The sequence below is a fragment of the Lycium ferocissimum genome, chromosome 10, assembly GCF_029784015.1.
Source record: "Lycium ferocissimum isolate CSIRO_LF1 chromosome 10, AGI_CSIRO_Lferr_CH_V1, whole genome shotgun sequence".
Lineage (NCBI taxonomy): Eukaryota > Viridiplantae > Streptophyta > Magnoliopsida > Solanales > Solanaceae > Lycium > Lycium ferocissimum.
Genome location: NC_081351.1, coordinates 25,381,360 through 25,405,168, shown reverse-complemented (window position 1 = coordinate 25,405,168; position 23,809 = coordinate 25,381,360). Strand labels below are relative to the sequence as shown.

At 33.7% G+C, this 23,809-nt stretch overlaps 1 long non-coding RNA gene across 1 annotated transcript; it reads left to right on the top strand.

The window, feature by feature from the left end:
* Window positions 1–15,902: 15,902 nt before the first annotated feature.
* LOC132035240 (uncharacterized) lies at window positions 15,903–17,123 on the top strand. Its single transcript, XR_009409203.1, has 2 exons — window positions 15,903–16,198; window positions 16,920–17,123. It is a non-coding gene; the product is annotated as an uncharacterized LOC132035240 (long non-coding RNA).
* The last annotated feature ends 6,686 nt before the right edge of the window (window positions 17,124–23,809 follow it).

Here is a 23,809-nt window from a genome sequence, read left to right as displayed (position 1 = left end):
TAAGCCACCTTCGCCTGTGGTGTTGGAGCAGCCGTCGCAGAATCAAAATCCTCCGTCATAAAAGGAAAGTGCAACACCACTAGATCTGGACTTGCAGCAAAGAAATTAACATACTTTGCATCTTCGAGGGGGCAAAACCTTCTATGGTAGACGTGGTAAGTGGAAATCGTTCTCTACGACAAGGATTAACACTGAACTATTATCCCATAATCTTGAATGATGGAGTCAAGGTAAGCAAACTAAACCCTAAAGGGGTTAGAGAGCAAACTGCTAAATGGAAAGTGGCACTAGTAGGATACATAATATGTGGTAATCCCAAGTTCAAAGAAATTCTTCGCTTTATATATGGGATATGGAACTTTGTGTCCACTCCACAAGTATATCTCTATGATGATGGGTATTACATATTCCGATTTGATTGTGAAGAGGAGAAAGCCAAGGTACTTAGTGAAGGGTCAATCACTTTCAATCATAGACCTATGATCCTACAATAATGGAAACCTGATTTTTAACTACCAACTGAACCTATATTGGCGCTGTTGATTTGGGTTACATTTCTAACTCTCCTTGTTCAGTTTTGGGACCCTGAGAATTTGGTAATGATTGCTAGTTGAATTGGTAAACCTATATGCACGGATAAACTAACATCATAAAGGGATAGGATATCATATGCATGAATGCCGATTGACATTGATGTATCTATTCCACTACCTGAGGATGTAGTGATTGAAGATCCAGCTGGGTGCTATAGATACCAAGTAGTGGATTATGAATAGTGGCTGCTCTTTTGCCAAGATTGTTGCCTGTTAGGGCATAAGAGTGGAAGTTGTAAGCCTAAAAACCCACAGCTTGAGACAAAGCAACAACCAAAGAAGAAGAAGTAGGACAGACAGGTATAGAATGCAAAGCTGGAAGAATAGGTGATTGTAGAACACCCAGCTCCACAGCAGCCTATTGAACATGCTATGATGGGAAAACAATGAGAAATAGTAATTCTAACTATTGTTCAACATGCTCCAAGTGCAGAACCAGCAACACAGACAATAAGTCCAACTGTTGTTCAACCTTCTCCAAGTGCAGGACCAGCAACACAGACAGTAAGTCCAACTGTTGCTCAACCTTCTCCAAATGCAGAACCAGCAACAAAAACAGTAAGTCCAATTATTGCTCAACCTTCTCCAAAAGCAACACAGATAGGAGGGGACGGGCTTGCTGAGAATGAAGAAGAGCAGGACCCTGCAGCAGTTGAGAAAATGAAAGCTAAATGTAAGAAAAAGATGGAAGCAGTTGAGAAAATAAAAGTTAAAGGTAAGCAAAAGATGGTGGAACACTCAAGGAAATAAGAAATTGGTCAAGATTTGGCAGTAGACATTGAAATGGTTGCACATATGCTGAGTCACAATCAGGCTCGAGCTTTGGGAATCCATATGATAAAGCCCCCCCCCCCCCCCTTGATAGTCTTTTCATGGAATATAAGAGGGCTCAATAGAGTTGTCATGCCCCGAACCATGGCGTGGGCATAACACAGTACTCGGTGCCTGACTGCATGTGATCGAGCGAATTACATGGCTTGCTGAATCATCATGAGGCATACATGAGCAGAAATATAACATGAAATACATGATGAGCTTTTGTAAAACATAGTAAGTCATAATATTAAACATAAGTACTTGGTTAAGTCATGAATGCTGATAATATCATAAATGAGCCAAACTGGCTAACCGACTCTAGAAGTCTAACATGACACTTGTATTATCTATGAAACCTTTAACATGAGTCTGAAACATGTAACATACCTGCTGGAACAAGGCCCCCAGCATACTTTTAGATGCAAAACTAAATAAAGAAAGACAATGTCTAAACCCCGAATGAGATGGGGCTCACCAATAAGCTGGTACGTGCAGATCCTAATGAGCAGAGGTATCGTCCTATAAATTCGTACTTGCATAGTGAAATGCAGGCTCCCGGGCAATAAAAGGGGACGTCAGCACATTGAATGTACTGGTATGTAAAACAATTGTCATACCCTATTTTAACCTAAGTCAAAATAGTTTACAACATCCGGGTAATTCCGGGGTTATTTAAGGTTAAGGAGTCGCCACCTAATTATTATGGTGAATTAGGGCACCTAAAGATTATTAAAGTATTAATCTAGAGTTGATTTTATTAAAGTCTACGAAACCAAAAAGATCTAGGTAAGGGTTCAACTAACCTAGAGGGAAGGTATTAGGCATCCTCTAAGTTCCATTAATAATGGTTAATCCGACCGGACTCAAATTTTAATTAGGCTAAGTGTAAATATAGTATTTAAATTTAAGAAAAATGGCTTGTAAATGTTGCTGAGGTTTTTAAAAGAAAATATAATAATACTATTTAAAATAATACTTGTAAATATTGCTAAGGCTTTAAAAAATACTATTTAGAATAAGACTTATACCAAATATAATGATCTTGCATAAAAAGGGAAATAAAACTTATAAATATTGCTAAGGCTTTAGCTAAAGATGCTATTTAAAATAAGATTTGCATAAAGTATATAAGTGGAAGAAAGTGGGATTTATGCAGCGTTTTAATAAATATCTGACATAATTCAAGTGGCGAGGTATTAATTGGTTTTTGCATTTCTGGTAGTATAAACAAAATAGCGGATGAGAGTTTTTCTTTATTTTTTATTAATTATTCTTTAAGAATATGCATAATTGATTCAAAACTTAGAGAGTTATTTATAAAATATATTTGATTTTATGTTTGCGTATTAGTGATGTTTCGAAATTTCTAAGATAGTAAAAGCGAATCATGATTCTTTTGACTCAAAATATATGGTCATGTTATTTGGAAAATCCGTCATTCTAAAATAAATATTATAGATTATAAATCATTTTATCCTAAAAAGAGGAATGAAGCCTATGGGGGGTAATTGCCGGTTTCTCTACCATCGTACTAATCTACTAATTCTGCTAAGGTTCATCTAATCTAAGCAAATAAAACAACTAAAGTGTTAGTCATGTAATTGCAAATCAAATACATAAATAAAAATGAAATAGAAGAGTAAAACAAAAATGATTTAAATGGGCTCAGCCCATTTTAGGACTGCTACTGTTCATGCTGTTGGGCTTCGGCCCAGTGAGGTTTGACAGATTGCCTCGGGTGGCTGATGGGCTGACTCGAGAGAGATTTCGCTGGGCTTTGCCCAATACCAAATGCGGGAGGTGACGAGTCCCTCGGACTCGTATGCGGTGGTCATGCATACAAAATGAAAGAAAAGAATTAGTATATGATCCACAAATAAGGTCAAACGCATAAAATTAAATTCAAAGGAAAGGATAGATCAGTGACCCATTTTGACCACAGTTCTGTCATCTCAGTACCATCATCATCGTTTTGGGCATCACAATTTATATTAAAAACCTCGACAAAATTTCTGGGAAGATCACAAAGTAGACGGCATGCTCCAAGTAAAAGAAAAACTCGTTTCTTTAAGGATCAACAGCTTAGAAGTGCCTGTTCACGCTATTTTTTATCTCCAAAATATTGACCGCATATGATTCTCCGAACCTTCTAACCTTTTAACAAGTGCTTAATTAAATTAAAATGGAAATCTATCATTAAGGACTTTTAGGCCAACTGTTTCACAATCAAGTAAATTTACTAACCACAATAACTAGATGAAAGGTTACTAAGACCATGTAATATCACCATGAACGCGTATACATATTCTATATCAAACTAGATTTATCTCTTGTAGGCTTTAATCTCAGGCAATTATGGCATTGTGTAATCGCTACATTTATATGGAACATCTAAAGGCGTCGTGACAGCATTGTGCTCCAACATAAACGTAGCAGGCAGTAATCGAACACAGGTTCTTAACTAGCCTATTCGACTTTTAACAACGGCATTTAGATTGAACAGGATCATTTAACCAATATATCATATAAACTAACATCTTATTGCCTACTTTGCTAATTAGCAAATAAATCACAAATGGATATGCTGCCCTGCTGTCTATTACACCAAAAAAACATCCTAATACCACATTTAGCCAAAATATGACCAGGAACAGCGAGAAAATTAACTAAGACAACTGAAAGGGGAAAATCACCTAATAGTAGTATTGTACCAACTGTTTCATACAGTTATCCACACGTCATAATGATGAGAAGCACAAAAGAAGCTATTTTAATGCTAACTGATATTCAATAAGACCACTCACTTGGAACACGAAATTTCAGTCATATCTAGAATAGTAAATATTAGCCTCCCAGGTTCGCTACGATTCTTTAAATAGAATTCTTATCAGAATGAGAGTGAAAGAAAAGACCAAACTTATGTCGAGGTGTGCTAATACAATCTCAAAATAGTTTCAAATTCGAACATGATACTCAGCTAGGATTCAGCTAACCATCAAACTGTAAAATGATGTCCTCGTATCATAACGACTACTAACAGATTATCCCACTTTATTCAACTTATCAATTGGCCGAAATGGAATCACATAAGTAGATGCATCAAACACAGCATATTAAAACTCAGAGAGCAGATTGACAAGAGAAAACTTAATTTACAAATGAAAGACAGTTATAGAGATGATTCAGTGCTGATCTGTTTTTAATCATATACATAATATACCTAAGATATATATACCGCGGTGTACATATCAGATGTATACCGAATGTATATCTTTTTACCTTGATAATCTACTGTATATCCTATGTATATTCGACTTTAACTAGGTTCTGAGTCCTGGAAATTCAGTCCAAACAATCAAGCTACAGTATACGTCTTTCAAGTTCATTTTAGCAGTTATCATCCTATTCTAACAGCTCCCAAACATCAAATAAATAACATGACGACAAAGAACTACATAATCACTAAAGAAATACAACCGAATAAGCTGAAAATTTAACTAAAACAGGAGCTAGAGACTATGAGCCATGAGTGTATCGAGGTTTACCTTTTTTGTGTGCAGTGAACTGAAGGCTTCGAGTTTCGAATCTGAACGCGACGAACGATTCGAATCTCAAGTCGCGACGAATCAGAAGCCAAACGCGAATTTTTGCAGAGACAGTCGGTATTTGTTTTTCTAGTTGTAAAAAAAAAAAAGGTGTTTAGAAGGGTTCAAAGAGGCTGAAGGAACTCTTACCAGCTAAAGCTCGAAAGGAAGCAAGCTTTTTGGGGAAGATGATGGTGTATTTTCAATTCGTCCCCGGCTAAAAAGTTGAGGTGTATTTATAGGAGTCGAAACTAGGGTTTTCACTCGTTTTTTTTGGGCGGGATTTGAAGCTGAAGCCAACGTTTGAACAGATTCCTACTGCTCAGTAAATCAGATCTCTGAAAAGCATTCTTGGCTTCTTGTGATCGATGTTGACCGAATCATTGAGATGATATCACGAAAATGCTAAGCGAATAGCAAAAAGAGAACGTCTGAAACAAAAAAAAGTCTTGCACTAAAATGGAGTAGCAAGGTCTGTCTATGTTGATTTCAATCTGGTCATTTTCTTGAAGAAGAAAGGGTGGTTTTTCTTGAATTGGAATGAAGAGAAGAGGACAAAAGGGTGCGGCTGAAAATGAAAGGGAAACCTAACGATTCTAAAGAGAAAGTTGGACCGGGTGTAGCTAATTGGGCCTGACCGAAAAAAGAAAATGGGCTGCTAAGTTTGGCTGAACATTGGGCCAGTTAATGGCTGCATTGTTGGCCCCTGTTTTTAATTCTTCATGCTTCCTCATAAAATTATAACTTGGAAAGTGTATTTAATAATCACACAATTAGTAATTGATAGTAATAAGGATATAATTCAATGTTACAAATTTATTAGCAATGGAAAACTATAGATAATGTAATAATAGCGTAAGAAATATTATCCAGCTTAACTTTTACGATTAACAAGTAATAAATAAGTAGTAACGTGAGGGTAATATAAAAATACTAATTATGATAAGGCAGCGTTACCTGCAAATAATAGCAGCAATAATAATAACATAGTAATGAGTAAAATTATTTAGATTATCAATAAAATTAGAAGCCCACGGAACTAAATCGGAATAAACGAGGGACAAAATTGGGTGTCAACAACAATTGAATGAAATAAACGTGGCACATGAAAGTAACATGATAAGGGCGGAAACTGAACTGAAACTTGGTAACGAAGATGAGTATCTGACATGAACATGAATGCATATATAACATGAGTAAAAGCATTTTAAGTTGGGAGAGCATTAATATAACCGACATGTAACCACCACGTTAACATGTGGCGTCTGATCTCTACCCGACCAGCTAAGCCATTTTATACCTCGCTGGGGTACAAGACATGAATGGATCCAAATCCCTCAATGGGGAAAAAAAATGAAGGAATCGTCCTAACTGGGCGAAGCGATCCTTATCCTACGATAGCAAACGAATTTTCAGGCTGTCTGAGCCTTCTAGGTAATCTGTGCAACTCCCAAAAACATGAACATGATATAGTTGGCTAAGAAGCCCATGATTTTTGTGAAATAACTTGTAAACATGGTTTCATGAAATAACTTGTAAGCATGTTCTGAAGTGATATAACATAAACATGGTTTCATATCAAATAGCTTGTAAAACATAGGTTTGAACAATATGGTTACATAATATACTTGCATGAAAGCATGTAAAACATGTAGAGTGTTTTCTTGAAAACAACATAATGATTTATAACTTGCAGGTAGGAACCCATGGAATGCAAAGTATGGGTTTTCATGGATTGCAGACTGATTCTCAATAATTAAAATGATGTATCAAGAACACAATGAAGAATTTATAATAATTTAATACATAATATCACATGGGGCATGGACCTAGGGTTATCATGAACATGGATAAAACCCTAGTTTTGGTGTAACTTATATGATCATGGAAGAATGTGGCGTCGGGGAAGAACAAAGATGTTCTTGCACATGGATAGAAACCTTACATACCTGATAATGCTCCAAAACTTGAATTAAAGACTTGAACTTTGAAGAAGATTTCCAAAATCTTGAATCTTGAACCTTGAGATGGGTTTTCTTGAAAATCCTAGGTTAGGAATGATTACTTCTTGTTTAGATTACAAGGATATATATTAGAATTGACTTAGAATGATTAGAATAGGCTTACCTTGGTGTTCTTGATGATGGGAGAGGGTAGGAGGTCGTTCTAGGGCTTGAAGGAATGAAAAATAATGATTTAGACTAATTTGGACGAATATATACTGTTCTGGAACATTAAATTTTACGGCCAGCAAAATACTAGCCGTATTTTGAAAAATGGGCCATATTTTAAAATACGGTCCGTATTCTGTGTGGACTGCATTGCGACTCTTCAGTAAAATGGTCATAACTCTTTGCACAGATGTCCGTTTGACCCTCATAATATACCGTTGGAAAGGTATTTCAAAGCTATACAACTTTCATTAAGAAAGTTTTTCCAAATTCCAAATACATTTTGAAATACGGTCCGTATTTCAAAATACAATCTGTATTTAACAATGAAACCTTCCAATGCCAAATTCCAGAATGCTCAATGATCTTTGGTGCCAACTTACGACTTGAAATACAGGCCGTCTACTAAAATGCTGTCACTGTTCATGGGCGTAAACCCCCATCTTACAATTGAAGAGGAAATTCCAATTCCTACATTCTTTTTCTGGTTTTCTAAGTCTAGAATCATGATCAAAGCTTAGGTTAAAGGTACCGGGTGTTACAAGAGTCTTTAAACAGAAGGAACTAAAATCCTTCTTAATAAAGAATAAAGTTGATTTGTCGGGATATTTGGAAACAAAGATTAAGGAAAGGAATGTAGAGCGAGTGAATAAAAAGCTAGGGGCTGAATGGGTGGTTGCCACTGACTACTCAATCAATCCTAGTGGTAGAATATGGTTATGTTAGAGAGACAATGAAGCAAGGGTCATAATATTAATCTCTAAACCTCAGGTTGTGCACTGCTTTGCGGAAGATAGAAACTCTCAATTTGCTAGTTATGTATCATTTGTCCATGAGAGACATGAAATATAGGCTGTTCTTAGGCAAATACACACATCCATGGATGCATCTTGGTTGACCTTAGGATACTTTAACGCATTACTTACAGCAGGGAACATAACTACTTCAGTACACCCTACTGAAATTCAAGACTTTCAGGACTGTGTTGATGACATTGGACTGGGGCAACTGAGTAGGAAAGGGTGCAGATTCTCTTAGTGCTATAAGAGGGGAGTTGAGGATAGAATTTTTAGCATGATAGACTGGGCCTTGGGTATGCAGTATGGAGAATTAGAAGCATATTATCAGGATCCTGGGTGCTCTGATCATTCACCAATCCTAATCAACACTAGCACTATTAGACATAATTTACCCAAACCTTTTAGGTTGGTGAATGCTTTGTTGAAGCAAGAATCTTTTAAAGAAGCAGTGCATCAAGCCTAGACTCATTAGGTTGAGGGATTCCCTATGTTTAAAATATGTAGGAAACTTAAGCTAATTGAAGAGAGTACTAAGTCAATGCAGAAAGAATTGACATCAGTAGACAAGAAGATTGTTGAACTGCAGGATTAAGTGCATAAGATCCAGCAGGCAATGCAGAATGACTTGTACAATGAACAATTAATTTAGAGGAGAAGAAAACTTTATGTGAACTGGAGAATGGTCCAATGTTCATGAGCATGTTCTTAGACATAAGTCAAGAGCTACTCGGATCTCACATGGAGACTCAAATGAACAAAGGGTGAGATTGCTTCTATCTTGAATCAAGGGGTGAGATTGACTGATCCTGTGCAGGTTCAAGCAGGGTTTATCCAGTTCTTTAAATTCTTGCAAGGAACTTGTGCTATATAGGTGCCTTGTCTTGGTACCAATATTGCCAAACTTGGACCTTGCCTGACCTTAGGCCATGAACAAGAACTGATTCAGCCGGTAACAAGGGAAGAAATACTCCAAGCACTGAAAGATATGCCCAGTGACAAGGCACCTAGCAAGGATGGATTCAATGTGGAATGTTTCATGGAATCTTGGGAGGTGATAGGAGAGGATGTATTACTGGTTGTGATGCAATTTTTTTTAGAATGGTAAACTCCTAAAGGAAATCAATTACACAACCATGTACAAGCTAATTGCTAAGGTGCTCACTACAGGTTGAAACTGGTGGTGGATTACATAGTTGGGCCATCCCAATCTGCTTTCATATCAGGAAGGAATATACTAGACAATGTGTTGGTGGCTTATGAACTGATCAAAGGCTTTACTCAAAGGGATTGTCCTTAAGATACATGGTCAAGATGGGTATCAAAAAAGCTTGTGACTCGGTTGAGTGGGTATTCCTAAAAATGGTACTGTTAGAGTATGGCTTACCCATGAAGTTTGTTAACCTGATTATGCAATGTGCAAGTACAGTAAGTTACTCCCTTTTGTTCTATGGTGGACAAGCACCAAGTTTCATGGCCAAGAAAGGACTCAGACAAGGAGACTCGATGTCCCCATACCTCTTTGTCTTGGTGATAGAATATTTAAACAGGTCACTTAAGCAATTACGACACAATCTAGCCTTCAAATATCATCCAAGGTGTGGAAAACTGAAGATAGTACACATCTGCTTTGCAGATTTGCTTATGTGTTGTTGGGCAGATAAAGAACCAATCCAACTCATGCTTCAAGCCTTCACTCATTTTTTAGATGTTTCTGGTTTGAGAGCCAATATGGACAAAAGTTTCAGTTTCCAATTTCGTGAACAGAGCATTTGCGATGGTTCAAGTAATAATAGTAATTCTGGCACTTATAGGAGAAAAGGAAATCGATCTCCACCTTTCGTCTCCTTTGAATCCACTATCTTCTATAAGTGATAAATTTTTTTTTTTATCTGTACCGGTGATAGATTCATCTTCCGATTCGATCTATGTTGATGCCAAGATGGCTTCCACTAACGCAGAAATGAAACGTACAACATGAAGCAGAATAAGAAGACTAAGTATCACTATGTTCCGCATAATTTCTCATCCCTTGATCAGGTTTGCTCTTCGTTTTGTTAACCATTAGTCTTATTAATTAAATAGATAACAAAAGTCCAACATTTCATTGAAATGATGGCCCACTTATTGCGGCTTCTTCTTTCTTTTGATACTAGAGAAAGCTATTTTTGTGATTTAAAAAAAAAAAAAAAAAAGACTTAAAATTGTTGCCGACCAAGAGAGAGATATCTTTTTGTCTTTACAACAAGCTGATATTATTCAAAAGTATGCTTCAAGGTTTGTCCTCTTCATCGATGATTTCTGCCAAACAAAAACTTTCATAGAAAGAAAACAAAGACACTCTTTAATGAGGATATTCATTTTCTTTTCCTTTTTGAATACGTTCTTGGAATGAATTGTAGCATACACATCATCTTCCTTCTGTTCTTGAAAACAAGTATAGTTTTTAATCTTTTGTAAGACCGTAATATTTTTACTTAGAGGATTCACGGTTATTGGTGAGATTTTTTCATTGTTAATGCAGAGGCCATGTTAATTTTTATATTAAATATATAAATACTCATACGTATATGAAATGTCAATTCGTTAAACAAAAAATATGTATGTAATGTTTGAATATCTTACTAATGTTTTTGCAGGTAGTAAGACTTTCTTGATAGATTATGGAAGTGTTTAACAGGAATTTGCTCCCTGAAGTGTGATACAAAAAAGAGAAATCATATCATGTTTAAGTCAAGGGACATGTGCATACTATTAATAGGACAACACATACATTTGAAGAGGTCGGTCTTTTGTGGTAGTAAATCAAGATATAAAATTAGTTTTTTCCTACCGTGACAACAATTTATGCATTGTGAATAGCTTAATTCCATTTATCTGAAGAGGAAGTGATTTTGTGGTATATGTTTCTATTTTCAGCATTCTAAATCAACTTTTGTTGAATTTTCTTTTTCAAATGAATAACATTTTACTTGTATGTTGCTTCACATCAACTACTAACTTGTGGCTCTTGGTATGTCTTTTATTTATGCTTTTCTCCGTGTTTTTCAATACTAGCAGTTTAAAAGTTGTTTATTCTTTCCACACAGACATTTGATAGAAATAGTTATCACTTTTAAGTATTTCTTGAAAGAAGAATATAATGTCAGTTAGACATTTACCAAAATGAAATTGAGCTTCGCATCTGACTTTGTTTATAAATATTTATTAAAGCAGAATAACGAAACATAGCAATTGAATTGTTTTATTAAACATTCCAAATATTCACGTGCTAGATGGTCTTGGGATATTTTGTCTGGTCTCATGTTACAGGAAAGTCGTCGCGCTTGAATCGGTTGGTAAACTTACGTACTATTGTTTGTTCAAACATTTTGTTGAGCTATAAGTTTGTTTTGGTGTGTTCATTTGGATAGGATATTTACTCAAATGGTCAAAGATAAATTTGGCCATTCTTTTCCGTTACAAAGTAAATTTATTATTGGGTTCGGTGTTGAACTACATTGACGAGTATACCCTACAGTACATTTTTCAGGAGAATATTCACATTTATGATATGCTTTTGTACATTATATATAGAGTTGCAGAGAATATATTGAGCTTGGTTTGACTTACTTTTTCGATCTTGACTTTAATATTATTATTCTTTGAATAGATATCAGCATAACCACTGCTATTTCATAGTTCAGTAACGAAAAGTTGACAAATTTTTAATGACCACGCGAAGCGCTGGTCAATTAACTAGTTGAATGTGTATAGTTGAACGATCGATCCTTTATACGATTGTGGTTGGTTTATCATGTAAGATTGTGGTTGGTTGACGACGTTGGATCGTTCGAGCTAAATTTTAACAAACACATGAAGCTTATAGGTGCGTAAACTTGAATTTGTGAAACTAGTATAGTAAATATTGGTTTGTTTGGGGTTAGAAGGTGAGTTGAAGCCTTGAAGGTAGAAGGAGAAGCACATAACGGACATGCAGAACCCCAAAAAACTAAAATTGTTCATTTACTATCTCTTTTTTTTTCTACGTTAAATAAACACGCATTACATAGAGTAATGCACTTATTCCCTCACTAATGGGTCATACCAAAGTATCAGAATTAAACTCAAAATAAAATAACTACTACTACACCTTAGTTCCAGACAATTTTGGGATCGGAGCGAATAATAAACCACTTTTGAATCACCAAGTGGTAATATTATAAATTTTCGGATTCATTTGTGTATCACCTTGCAAATAAAATCCATCTTCCTTCACTATCCATCTGCACATATGAGTGTGAGGATCAAGTTGTGAACCTCTAATACATCCATGGTAAACATTGAACACTTCAAAAGCTTTGTCTTTTTGACCCCACCAAAAGTGACAAAAAAATAATGTGTCAGTAAATATTGTCTCACGAAATGACCATTCAATTTTGTCATTCTGAACAATGTCATGGAATCCAATATCAGTTTGTTTAGAAGCACAATGAACTTTCAAGATTGAATTGGGAGGAAGGTTATTCACAACTTGAATATAGTATTTTTTGCCGGCAAAAACTTCGCTAAACTTATTGCTTTTTACTTGTAAAATATTTATGAACAAAATGAATAATAGAAAATATGTTTTGATGTAGGAATAATTCATCTTGAGAGGTGAATTAAATCATTTTTTTGCAGCAAGAATTGGTTTGTTTTTTCTTTTTGTTGTTGTTTCTTTTTTTTTTTTTTTTTTCCGAAGGAAGTTGTTAGCTATAGCTTACACTTCTTTGTCATTGATACTTGAATTTATGGTGCACAATTGAGGCACTCATAGTTACAATGCAACGGTAATGACAATTTCAATGTGAGTTATATAAGGAAGGCCGTAAAAAATGCGATCATTTTTCCTGTTATTTTTTAGTTTAAGTTTGGTGCATCGTCAGTGTACCACTTTTTTTACACAATCATGTAATTTTAAAGGTATATACAATAACTTGCTTACATTATTAATTAATTGTTTGCCTTTTTAAATAAGAATGTAATTTACAAAAGATAAATAGCATTAAAGGAAAGTTGAGTTACTTGTATTCTAACCAAAATTATCTCCTTATTTGCTGGTAACGAAATTAATTCCTTCTCTAATGTTGTTTACGATTTTGATTTTTCATGATTTTTCTCAGGATCATTACTGAAGTAATTCTTTAACTCTTCAAAAATTGTGAACCTCGTAATAAGTAATTCTTCAAGCACCTCATATATTGCAAACTCTGGGGGAGCTTCTTTTTGTTTAACAGCAATTCTTGCTGCATTTCCAACAAATATCGAATTTTTTCTTTCCGTTTATAAGTATCTAAAGGATCACTGTATCTTAAAAGGATTTTCATACTTTCTCCAATATTTTGCCATGCTCTTTAGTTAGATTAATGGATGGAAGTTTTGTTAAGGTTGAATACTTTAACAATGGAAGATGAGATGAGACGATAAGAAAAAGTAAAGAGAAACCAAAAAAAATAATAGATCTAAGGAAGAGACAATTTTCTTCAGCAAAAAAACATGCAATTCAAAATTGAATTCCTTGAAATCCATTTTAAAGTCATCCTCTTCCAAAAGTTTTTCATGAATATGGGGGGATTGGAGAAATCGAAGTTCACGTGGTAAAAGAAGTCAAGAGAGAGAGAAAGCATCAATTATTTAAGAGTGATGATGGAGATGGACGTTTAAGGGAAGAGAGAGTAAGGGAATAAAGAAAAATTCACTGAGTAAATTTTAGAAAAAGAGAAAAAATAGGCGTATCAATATTGGTACCTGCTATAGCATGTCAATGTTACCTTATAGTGCAAAAAAATGGTACACTGACGGTGCACCAAATTTAAACTCGTTATTTTATAACAAGTTGATAACCCGTGAATTACAGTGTTGTTTTGAAAGATTGTAAAACACCTTTTTCAATTTAGTGTTTTACAATATAGGGAAAAGGGTCAAAAATGTCCCTCTATTTTGGAAAATGAGCTAAAAATACCCTTCGTTACAAATTTGGGTCAAAAATACCCTTCCCATCATTAAAGTTTTCAAATATACCCTTGTCTTAACGGAAATCCACAACATAACCGATTTTATTTTTAAACCTGCTTCATTTTAACCGACCCAACTACATAAAAAATCCATATGCGATCAACTTGTTCTATAGTACTACATTTGGAGCTACTACGCACAGGAGTGGGTAACCCATATGGGTTTTTATTTAGTTGGGTGGAGTTTAAATGAAGCGGGTTTAAAAATAAAATCGGATTATGTTGAGAATTTCCTTAAGACAAGGGTATATTTTAAAACTTTAATAACAGAAGGAATATTTTTTACTCAAATTTATATCGGAAGATATCTTTATTCCTTTTCTCAAAATAGAGGGCTATTTTTGACCTTTTTCCCTACAATATACCTAAAAAATGTGCATTCCGCAAGGTAATTTTTTTTAATTGAAGTGTTGCTCTTGCTTTTGTAGTTTGGACACGACCTACTGTCTCAACATCACTCGTCCATAGAAACTTGTGCATAAAAACTTAATTAATTGAATTAGGACCCTTTTGGCCATGAGAATTTTTCACTTTATTTGGAAATCAGCATTTGACTATGAAAATTTCAAATAACAACTTGAAGTTGTATTTGAAATTTGAAAAACAACTAAAACCTTATTTTCACTTATTTTACTTTCATTACATTCAAACAACCAAATATTCTTTGCAAAAACTATAACCAAACACAACTCCAACTTTAAAATTCCAAATAAAGTGAAAAATATTTGATTTTTAAGACCAAATGCATACTTATACTTCTTACATAATACAAACACCTTGGAACAGAATATTTGAATAGAGGATATGTCACTTTTAATGATCTGCAACCTGCCAGCATAGTACATGTATCTAGATGTCTAGGAGACATTACAACTAAAATAAGAATAATATTGAAAGAAAACAATAATATCCAGAGGGCTGTGAGAAGACCCTGCATGTCAAGCTTCTATCCAATTAAGGATGGAACTATTGAAGTATAGACATCCTTTCGGTGCTAAGGGATATCCTTAAATATCTGAGGGTAGTTCACCTTTTGAGAATCCTAGATTTTGAAGGACTTCATGTTGTAGTAGTAAATCAACACCTTTAAAATATAAATAAATAAATAGAGCTCTTCTCTATGTTTGCAACTAATTTAGAAGTCATGGAGAACCTTTGGAACGGATTTAACACTAGTTATACAAATATAGCGTCTCCACTATAGAAAAACGAAAAGTCATCTGCACATTCCAACTGATAATATACATTTTGGCACACTTTGAGTGGTATTTAAACCTTGGTTATTGCTTAAGAGTAGCCTAGTTAGGTATTCTATTACTAAGCACAAAAAGGAAGACACAGACTCACCCTGTTTGATCTCTCTCTCTTTTTTTTTTTTTTTTTTTTTTTTGATGAAATGGTGCTGAAGGTTTTCCATTAACAATGATAAAGTATGAGACAGTTTCACATTTTACATTACCCAACTAACAATAACAGACACCTTAGCGGAACTGTAGAACCATTGGGATCTATTATAAATATCACAATTCCACAGAGTGATAGGTTTTCCTTATGTCTATATATCTTCACTACTGAAAAATCATTATTTTTTCATTGAAATTTTTTACTGAAAAAATGTTTAGAGGCTATTTTCACAGATATATTCTGATTGAATCACTGGCAAAAATAGTACTATTTTCACACAAAAGAATTAAGAAGTTTCTCAGCGTTTCAATAGAAATATGCTTTCCACCATGTGTTTTTTCAGTGAGCTGGTTCAATAAAATTGAGGAGAAAATCATGTCTTATAACACAAATTTTTCATTGGATGTGGGTGGGAAAACCTCTATTTTTGATAGTGCGTCTAACATACATCTACGGAATTTATTAGTCCTTTATTCCATATCCCTTTTTTTAAGATATTCTTCCATATCCTTTCACCAGTTCACGACTCAATATGATATTATTAGTAATATTCCTTCCTGGCACAAAGGCAGATTCTCAACTATCCACAAGCAAATTGTCACTTTATGCAGTCTCTTACTTAGGATAATTTTGAAATGATTTTATCCAGTAAGGTACAACAAGAAATAGGTCTAAAATCAGTGATTTTAGCGGATGATGTACCAGCTTTGAGACAAGGTTGACAATGGTGTAGTTTATGGATTTGTACCTCGGTGTAGCAGAGTAAAAGAACTCCAACAAGAGATATGTTTAAACCCGGTAATTACTCCATCCTCCCTCCGTCCTAATTTAAGTGTCTTAATTAGACTAAACACGAAGTTTAAGAAATAAAAGAAAACTTTTGAATCTTGTGATCTTAAATTAAAGTTGTGTAAAGTAGCAAAAAGTCATTTAAATCCTGTAGTCTTGAAACTTGTCATGTATGATATTTGAATTGAAAAACTTACTAAATAGAAAGAGACACTCTTTTTGGGACAGAGTAAAAGCAAAAGACACTTAAATTGGGACATATGTGTAGATATGGTTTAAATTTGGGCTTTTAACATATCTGACCACTCGGTCAAAAAAAAAAAAAAATTACAGTCGCAAACCAATATAAAAAAAAATATACATTAATTATGTATATAATATACATAATTATACAATTTTCAGCTATCATTGGTGGACGGCTATACAAGGTAAGAAACTTGAAAAAAAAAAAAAAAACATAGTGCGCCATGATATTAGAAAGTTCCAAAATTGTCTACAAACTAGAGATTTAGTACATTATTTTCCTACTTAAAAAAAAAAAAAAAAAAAAAAAAAAAAAAAAAACTAATTTGAGGATGTGAATTCTCTGTTTAGTCGCCTGTGTATGAAAATCAATTAGTAGATGTTGGTTCATACCTAAGTGCCTTAGCCTACTGCTAATTAATTTAGTAGGGGGGAATTGGGAAAGTCTGATTCAAGAATAACATTTGATGATCTTTGAATTATATAGGGTGATAAAGGAAGAAAAAAATATGCTACAAGCTGAAGAGGATGAAAGCTAAGCTACTTGAAATTTTCTCTTACACCTTTGTGTTACTATATTGTAAGCCAGAACAGAACTTTTTATTAATACACATATATATACAAACGACAACAACACAACAACATAACCAGTGAAATCCCACAATGTGGGATCTGAGGAGGGTAAAATGTATGCAGACCTTACCCCTATATACGGAGTCTAGACAAAAACTACTGGGTTATGTGTGAACCCACATATTCTACTTTGGATTCGCCCCTGCGCATTACATAGAAGAATGCACTTATTCCCTCACTAACGGATCATGCAAAATCATTCAAATTCAAAAATATAAAACAACAATAACAACTATTACTACACATACGCCTCACAACCCCGGACAAGTTGAGGATCGGAGCGAATAATTAACCACTTTTACATAACCCAAGTGTAAACTACATATTTTTTCCCGTTATCATCTTCCAAAAAAAATCCTACATCCGTCACTGTCCATCTGCATAGATGAGTCTCAGGATTAAGTTGTGAATTTTTAATACATCCATGGAAGGCATTGAACACTTCAAAAGCTTTGTCTTTTGAACCCCACCAAAAGTGACAAAAAAATAGTGTGTTAGAAATATAGGCCTCATGGAATGACCATTCAATTTGGCCATTTTGAACAAGGTCATGGAATCCAATATCATTATTTTTAGAAGCACAATGAACTTTCACGGTATTAGAGATGTTTGTATTAGGAGGAATGTTATTCACAACTTGAACATGGAACTTTTTGGCAGCAAAAATATTTTTGCTTCTTACTTGTAAAATATTTATGGTCAATATGATCAATAGTAGAAGAGAAGCTTTGATGTAGGAATAACTCATCTTGTGAGGTTAGTGTTTTTTTATTTTGATTTTTGATTTTTTTTTTCTTCTTTTCCTAAGGAAGTTGTTAGCTTACACTTATTTGTTATTGGTACTAATTGAATTTATAATGCAAAATTGAGGCACTCATAGTTGCAATGGAATGGTAATGAGGATTTTAATGAAGAATGTGAATTATGTAAGGAAGGCCATAAAAAAATGCGAGGTTTTTTCGTGTTATTTTTGTGATCAATCAATAACCCGTGCGCTGCGTAGGGCAGTTCGTTTTAGTGAGATGTAAATATTTTTTGTAATTTGGATACATAATGATTTATAGGAGTAATATTGATAATATTATATCAATGACATGCTAGTGTAATCCATATAGGTATTTATCCAATGCTGGAAGATAGATGCAATGATCTTGATTCTTTTTAATCATCGCTAAATAGAATTAGCGACAGACCTTATTATTTAGCTACAATATTTGTCAGTCGCTAATTTTTATTTTTTAATAATGAAACTGTTAAAGAAATGGCCAAGTAACTCAACCCCAAAGCTAATTAGAGGAAAGGATTGCCCAAGCGAGGTCCCACCCCCACACCCACCCCAAAGCTGGATATTTGGAGCGTACTGAACAATTTAATATAGGGGTCAAACATCGAAAAACAAGAATTGGGATGTGTCGTGCTCAGATATCATGTTAAAAAAAATGAACTTTGGCCTAACTCAGCCTCGAAAGCTATAGCTCAAAAGGTGAGGATTGGCCAAGCTATATTAAGGTCTATGATTGATGTGGAACTCTTTCACAGAGACAATGAAATTGTGCATGAGGTAAATGACTTCATAATATTTTAGATTTCAGGAGAAGCGACAATATACCTTAATTCTATTTAGTAATACTAGTAGTATTTTTCTGTAGATAACTTATCCTGAAAATTGATTGTATAAATTACGTACTATTAAAGAAAAATGTATGAATAGGTAGGAAAAAAGATGTATGAACAGTAGTAGTATTTTTTCTATAAGTCTCACTGATCAGTAAATAAATTATACGTATTTAAGTCCACCTTATCTTTTGTGGCCTGATTTGTACATATTTAAATATCTTAATGTGAAAAAGAACAACGGGTTTTAGTCAAACTAAAGTCGATTTTAGAAGTGATAGGTCTAAACTCAGTGATTTTAGAAAGATGATGTATCTTTTTGAGACGAGTTGACAATGGTGCAGTTTATGGAGTTGAATATACGGTGGATCATATCCCTTCCTTCCATTCCACTTTCAGTCCCTATAATAATAGGAGAGGGACTTATTGCAACAAAAAGTTACATGGCCTTAGAGGATTCCAACAAGAGATATGTTAAAACTCAGTAATTATATTCTTAGCTAGATAGCATTAATGACATAAATTTTATTAAAGAATTGTTTTTTGGGTACCTTAAGGTGTGAAATTATATTGATTAAATAAGTATTTTGAGGTAGCGCGAGTGAAATAATATAAATTAATTATTTCCAGGTACTGTCCAAGAAATCCCAGAAACTATTTTTCACTTGTAACCTTTCTGAAAGGTTACAACCTTCTGTCTACGTTCTTCGTAAAAAGAAACATTATTCACCCCATAGACACACAATTATTAGAATAGTAATTGTATCATGTCTCAAGCTTTCTTTTTCATTTTCTTTTGTTTCCGCATTTCTCTTCTTTTCTTCCTTGCTTCTAGCTCCATCAAAATTTTCTAACAGTCTATTGTTGTGTTGGGTATCCCTAGGGGTGGATTCAGAGACTAACATGCGGGTTCACAAGAATTCATATATCATAAATAGTTAATTGTGAACACAAATAAACTTTAAATTCTGGATCTGCCTCTAATCCCCGACTATATTTTGTTATCTGCTTTTATGCAAATATAAATAAGGTATATGCTTCTTATATAAATTACTTTTTATATTAGTAAATTCAGCGATTAATTTCCTATCGTGGATTGATCGATTAAAGTGTAATATTGGTTTGTTTGGAGTTAGAAGGTGAGTTGAAGGTAAACATATCAGAATTTGCACACAATTAATTGACATGCATATATATAGACCCAAATATATATGCTTGCGCTAAGAGATGAACCAAAATATATACTAAAGTCATTCATTAATATACAATAATAATTAGGTCACAATTAAATATTTATAGATATTTGATAGTTTTTTGATGCATATATACATGCTGATCTAGACAAAAATCATTGGGTCCGTGAACCCATATCCTACTGTGGATTCACCCCTGCGCATTAAGAATTTGCCCTTATTCCCTCACTAACTGATCATACAAAAATATTCAAACTCAAAATAAAACAACAACTATCACTACTACCCCAAAGTCCCGAACAAGTTAGGGATCGGAGCGAATAATTGTTAACCACTTATACCCCCAATTGTAAATTAAAAATCTTCTCCCGTATACATCTTCCAAATAAAATCCTACATCCGTCATTGTCCATTTGCATAGATGAGTGAAAGGATCAAGTTTTGAATCTTCAATACATCCATGGAAGATATTGAACACGTCGAAAGCTTTGTCTTTTGAACCCCACCAAAAGTGACAAAAAAATAGTGTTCATAAAATATTCCTCACGGAATGACCATTCAATTTTGTCATTTTGAACAAGCTTATGGTACTCAATATCATTATTTTTAGAAGCACAATGAACTCTCAAGATATTGGAGGTGTTTTGTAGGAGGAATGTTATTCACAACTTGAATAACTGTTTGGCCCATTTAACTTGGAATTTTTTATCAACAGAAATATCATGTAGATTGTTGCTTCTTACTTGGGAAATATTTATGGACAATATGATCAATAGTAGGAGTGGTGTTTTCATCATGTAGGAATAAGTCATCTTGTGAGGTTATTAGTTCTTCTTCTTCTTCCTTTTTTTTTTTTTTTTTAAGCTTACACTTCTTTGTTATTGATACTTGAAGTTATAATGCAAAACTTGAGGCACTTATATAGTTGAAATGCAATGGTAATAAGAATTTTAATGAAGAATGTGAATTATGTAAGGAAGGCCATAAAAGAATGCGAGGATTTTTGTAAACAATCAATAACCCGTGGGCTGCGTTGGACAGTTTACTTTGGCGAGGTGTAAATATTTTTTTTGTTATTTGGAGATTATGGTTTGTAGGAGTTACAACAACAACAACATACCAGGATAATCCCACAAGTGGAGTATGGGGAGAGTAGGATGTATGAAGGCCTTATTTCTACCTTTGTTGGCGGGGGGGGGGGGTGCAGAGAGAGAGAGCTTTCCGCTGCATCAAATTAACAAAAGAAAAGACAAGAAAGCATGGTATATGGTTTGTAGGAGTAGTATTGATAATATGATCAGTAACATGCTAGTGTAATCCATAAGTATTTATCTAATATTACATTGAAAGATAGATACAATGATGTTTACACAAAAAAAAAAGGGAATTAATTATGATTTTTTAACTAATTATAGCTAAATTGTTCGTAGCTAACATATCTTTTTAATACTTAATCACTAAATAGAATTAGCGACGAACCTTATTGTTAGCTAGAGAATTTATATGTCGCTAATTATTATTATTTTGCAGTGAAATAATGGAATTGTGAGTGAGGTAAATGAGTTCATGACATTTTAGATGTCGAGAAGCCATAACATACCTTAGTTCAATAGTAGTATTTCTTTCGTAAATAACTTATATCCTGAAAATTGATTGTATAAAATACGTACTATGAAAGGGGTAAAAATGTATGAATAGGAGTATTATTATTTTTATAATCCTCACTGATCAGTAAATAACTTGCATGCATTTAGATGTGGAGAAAATCAATCTTATATCGTCTGTTCTGATTTGTACATATTTAAAAAAATCTTAACGTTATTAAAAAAAAAAAAAAAAAAAAAGAGTTTTAGTCAAACTAAAGTGGATTTGCCTTTTGCAGTTTTGAAAGGGTCATTGTCGTTCATTAAAAATACAGGGATTAGTTGAAAATATTACTCCACAAATCTATCAGGAATACTATATTATGTTTTAAGATCATGGTGGCAGTTATTTAATTATTCTAGCAAAGATAAATAGAAGATGGAATAATTAATGTATAGTCAATTGCATCGAGGTCGCCTTCAAGTTTTTGGTGAAAAATCTCAGTTTGACTTTTCAATTACATTTTTTTAAAGATGATAACGTACCTAATCATCAACTGTTAAATTTTTATTCTAAATCTTTATCAGATAATATTACATTTGTTCAAAGTACTACAATAAAAAATAAAAATAAAAATAAAATAAAAAGAAGGAAGTGTTTAATAACAAACATTGATTACAATTATAGTACTATTTATTTTCCCTATAAGAGTGAAAATGAAATAAACTTATCTTGTAACTTGCAAGTTGCCATGTTTCCTAATTAACAAAACAACACCAATAACACATAAGATTGCATAAAAATCAAAATTATTAACAAGACAATACCAAAAAATCAAGACACACATAAATTAACTTAATTCATGAAGTTATGTCGAACAAACATAACTTTATGCGGAACCGCATAACCGCATTTCAAAAATCATAAACTCTCACGGACCCGGCATATGTTGCCTCGGACAAAAACATTCTTCAAAAAATCGAGATTATTAAACAAAAATAAAGAACAACATAAAAAAGTTGTTCGCAAAGAAAACTTCAAAGATTCAACAAAGAGAAAACCAAAACGCATATCAAAATCGGCTTAAAATATATTACGACATTCATAATACGATATTCAAAAAATCAAAATATATACATGGGGAACGAAACTAAAGTTGAAAAAATCATAGAGACACTATAACAAAACACTATAATTTTAAATAAAAAAAGGATCAATTAAATATAAAAAATGACGAAGACAAAGATATCAATTCAACAAACAACAATTTAACATAAAAACAAATATTGAAACGAGCAAAAGATCAAATTCGTACCTAAGTTTTAGAACGATGAGATAGACACAAAAAAAAGAGGAGGAAAGAAGCAAAAAAAAAGAAAAAAAAAGAGCAAATGACGAAATAGAAAGAGTTTTAATGGGGTAAGGGTAATTTCGTCAAAAAGCTTTCATTAAACGATGAAAAAGAGGCAAAAATTAAAGAAGACATAAATGAGAGCCAAAATATAAGAAATATAAAAATAAAAAGAAGGCACTCCGTGCAAAAAAATGAAAAAAAAAGGGCAGACTTTTTTAAAGCCATGTTGCATTTTTTTAAAATTAAAAGATAAGCTAAATGATTTTTTTTTTTTAAATCTATCAACGAAAAGGCTATATTGTCACCATTTGTGTTACGGCAGGGATATATTTGCACAATTTTATAACGACAGAAGTTATACACTATTTTTTTAATAAAGGGTATATCTGCTCTAAATTGCAAAGTTTAAGGGCATAATTGCACCTTTTCCCAATAAAATAAGATTAAGAAAAAGCTGGTAATCTGTTATTGCAAGTTAATTTATCTAATGGTATAAATAAATAAATAAGGGAAAGAGTCAAACATATCTCTCTACTTTGCTTTAATGGCTAAAAAATCCTCCGTTATATTGGGTCATTTATGCACCTACAGTTATGAAAGTTAATAAATATATAATTTCCCAAATTAATTTAAATAACCCGATTTCACAAAAAATAATCCACTCCCATATTTTACCCGCCCCGACCCGCCTCCTAAAATACCCAAGTCTTCCTTATCCCTCATATTTTCTCCTCCAGCAACTTGGCTCTCAAGCCCACCGCCCCCGTGAACTCCACCTCCGACCAACCACTTCTCCCATTTCCTTTCCGAATCCCAACGCACTACAAGAAAATGGGCCTTTAGCGAGGGGAAATTTGGTCGTTAAAGGCGGTAATCCGGTCGTTATTTGTCAATAACGATGGGAAAAAATCCGGTCATCGCCGGTCACTAAAAGCTCCGTCGTTAACAGTTAACGACCGGACTGAAATCCGGTCGTTAAAGAATCTTTAGCGACAACGT